The following is a 3988-nucleotide window of genomic DNA, read 5'->3' on the forward strand; positions in this document are numbered from 1 at the left end:
TCCACATGCAGACCATACCAAACCATCAGAGCTTGCAGAGACTGTCACCAAGAAGTAAACTGGTCAATTTACATGGGGGGAATAATGGTCCAGCGCAAACATCTTCATATTAAATCTACTCCCGCAACATACACGTCCGCTTCTGTCGCCGATCACCCAGCATACAGGTTACTTACTTTCGTCGTCAGTCACCCAGAGAGTGCCGCTTCCGGGACTTGCCCCCGTGACCACAGGCAAGAACAGAAAGATCGGGGCATTCTACATAACTAATCCGTGGCTTCCAGTCCACCAAAGCGTCGTGGCCACTCGTGCCGCCAGCCGCGATGCACTGTGAGACGAGTAAGTGTGGCCTCCATGTATAGTTCTAATTGCAACTCCACTCCAAGATAGACTCTCCCTCGTGTACCCAATGTGAGACTGTGATGTTCTTGACCATACACCTTGAATATGTCACGCAAAATGTAGATTTCTCCCTTTTATAAGAGTTATTTTCCAAGACGGTAGAAATCACGGCTTACACGTGTTTTCACATCATTAAAGTACCGTTATTTGTTGTAAAAATCCTGTAACAGTGTGGCATAGGGTATGTTTCCTCGAAGTATTTTCTCATTAGGTAAAAAATCTGTTCTAATCGGATTAATATCTGTTACACCCTGCATCACAGGACTAGAATATTAAACTCATTTTAGTTTCAAGATGGAGTGCTAAGAGCATGCTCTACCTCTGTCACTGGATGCTTCCTCACTTTCTAACTCTCTTAAAGTAAGCAAAGACTTTGTCACGTGCAAAGTATCTTACCGTAACAGCACAGAGAAGTTGTAAACATCAGGTTTATACTACATATCACTTCATAAATTCGGTAATATAGCTAATTTCATTTCGATGGTCATCTGTCCGTAAGTAGGTGGGAGGCTGAAGTTTTGTTGCAAGATCTCATTGCAACGAAAAAATGCCTGATTACCTCAAGTCATATCCGTGGTACTCTAGCTCTCGCTTGCACCTGCCCGGCATCACGTCACTGATATCAAATTGATAAGGTAACTAATTAAATTGATGTTGAGAGCCACTTTGCATGGAAGTAATTTTTTCCAGTAGTCGGATTACACTCGTATGGTAGCTCAAATTGGAATTCCTGGACAGAAGTCGATGTTCTTCTCCAGGAACACTATTAAGAACCGACATTTGAAGCTGATCACAGAAGGATTCTACCACTGCACTCCTAATGAGGCATATGGCAGTCTTTTATCCTGGCTCTATTTGGGAGGGAAATAACGAAGGAAATGACTAGTAGTGGTACAGGGTGCCCTCCACCACACACTGTATAATGGCTTGCGAAGTAAGTATATAGATGTAAATGTACATTTAGTCTACCTTTTAAGATGTCACTAGATCCATTTACAGGCACACAAAATTCATGGAAGAATGTTGTCTCTTATTTATCAAGAAAGACGGAACTTCTGCTGCTGATTGTCATGGAGTGGATCGTGGATTAAGTGTATGTGTTCACAGAGTGCCCTGTCCATGTTCTGATGGTTTCTACGTGTGACACTGAGTGTTTCTAAACACGTCGCAGTGGACTCTTTCTTGCAGCAGTTTAAACGAATATAGATATGTAGTCATTACTATCCTATCATGTAGTAGGCCCTTCCCCTCCTTCTCTTCTTCTTCTTCTCGCTGGTATAGCAGAGAGAACCACATTGAGAATCCTATAGTGTTTTAAAAAATACACTTAGTAAACCTGTACGTGGTCGAGAATTAAATAACCATGACAGCACAAATTCAGGCCGAAATTTGAAATTATAACTATAATTTTATGCAGCACTGCTTCCAATTTCGATGTCAAAATCCTGGTTGATCAATTTATTGTTTCCAGCAGTGGTATTGTGAGCACACTCCAGTCAAATCCCTGCCCTGTCACCCACAAATTGTTTAAAGACATTGCAAGCAATTGAGCTGAAATTTGAAATTTTCAGCTACCTCCACCGTAATGGATTTCCTGCCAGATGACCTATCTGTGCCAGTATACACCAACAGCATGCAAGGAAAAAATCGTGAAGGGGAAGAATAGGGCTTGGAAACTGGACAGTTGCGTTATCGAATCCTGCCAAATATATGAGTTCTAGTATCCACCAATAGGATGCAAGGAAGAACTGCCTGCACACAGAGGGTATCGATTTAATTAATTAGTCCGTTAACCTGATAGCATGGGGGAATATTTCCAAGACATACACAGCTGGGGATTTACCAAGTATCCACTACTTTGTTCAGGACAAAAGAGGGGTTATTGCATGATAGATGCTCATTGGGCTGGAAGTAGCCACATGAGAGTGAGAGAGGGAGAGAGAGGGTGTATGTGTTTTGACAGGAATTTCTCAGGTATCAATATCAAAGAGATGCTTTGTCTGACAGGAAGTAACTGGAGTGCGAGGGCGAAGGAAGGAGGTGATTGGAGGAACGAAGGATGGGGAGGTTGCTTCTCCCAGCCTCCACTGCCAGTGGTATTGTGAACTGACTCAGTCAGTATCTGCACAGCAGGTTGAACAGATAGAGTAGATTCTTCCATTGATCTAGTGTGAAAGATGTGTGTCTGGGAACAGCTAGTGCAGATGCTCCAAACAGAAGTAGCCATTTGAGGTGGGAATTCCACAGCAAATGAAGCAGCTGTGCTGCTAGGTGATGTGGCTATGTGGCTGTCTGATGGTCGCAGAAAGTGTATCTTCCATTCAGTGTCATATGCAGTGGAGCTTTCTGAGCACTGAGTATGGATTCTGTACTTTCAATATTGATCAACATTCTCTCTATGCCCAGCAAGCTAATACTGGGAGATGTACACTTAATGGCGGGTGTGCTAGCATCCCTCAGGTCCGAGCATGCCATGACTTGCAGTGGCCACCACATAGTGCAACCTCTTAGTCATCTTCGATACTGATGCATGGTGTAGCCTGGTGATGCGACCAACATGTGGGTGCACATTGTCATGGCCAGCACAGCTCCTAGCACATCTGCCCTACGGTCAAGGCGAAGACATGATCGGAAGTTTTTTAACAGTGTAATTATGTGCATGGAATTACTCTGACATCAGTTCCATGATAGTATTCTGTTTAACCATCAGACAAAAAGTGATCTATTTATTTACTTTTTTCCTATGTATTTAATAAAACCAGCATCTTCAAAATCAGTAGAGAATGAGGAGCTTTTCCCATGAAATAAAACAGAGATCCAACTCCTGAAAAATGAATTTTATTAATAAACAGTATATCCTTTGGTATGTAATTGGCATTGATTTGAACTTCCTGTTATGGTATTCTTCCTCTCTAGCACAGACTGAGTCTTTTCCCCACTAATTTCCAAGTGTTTGAGGGGATGGGTGCTAGGAGATTTCGCTGGGGGGAGGGTTAATTAATTTACCAATTTAATTAATTAGTCAATTAATTTCATATGAAATGTGTAGGAGAGGGAGTGATGAATCAATCAAGTTTACCTCTGAATGCATGCAACCCTGACTAACAAAACGCATGAGAAACGGCCTTGCCTTACTACTAAGGGGTAGTTCGTGTAACTAATGAATAAGCACTGAACCGAATCTGTGAGAAACGAAATTTATGGTACAACTCGATTAAAAAAAGGGACTGGTTGACAGGACACTTTCTTAGATGCAAAGGGATGAACACAATAAGCTGGTTTAGATGCATGCAGGTTGCCGTAGTTATTCCGATGTGAAGAGGCTTGCATGGGATAGACCAGCCTGAGGAATGGCATGAAACCAGTTTTCAGACTGAAGACGATAACAACAAAAATTTCTTAACAATTAACATTTAATTCAGATGTGTGTTGGGAATGCTGTGACTGGACGTTTTTATCAGAAAAACTGTGGTAAAATCATTTCAATGTACAGGATGACTATAATTAAAGTTGAACTTTCAAACCGCTGTAGAAATAACACCACAGATCAGAATGACATCAAATTACAGCGGAATATTACCGGAGA

At 41.9% G+C, this 3988-nt stretch overlaps 1 pseudogene; it reads left to right on the plus strand.

Annotated features, from left to right (window-relative positions):
- The first annotated feature begins 588 nt into the window (after window positions 1–588).
- On the plus strand, window positions 589–758 carry LOC126186534 (U2 spliceosomal RNA; annotated as a pseudogene).
- Window positions 759–3988: the final 3230 nt, after the last annotated feature.

This window comes from Schistocerca cancellata, chromosome 4, assembly GCF_023864275.1.
Source record: "Schistocerca cancellata isolate TAMUIC-IGC-003103 chromosome 4, iqSchCanc2.1, whole genome shotgun sequence".
NCBI lineage: Eukaryota > Metazoa > Arthropoda > Insecta > Orthoptera > Acrididae > Schistocerca > Schistocerca cancellata.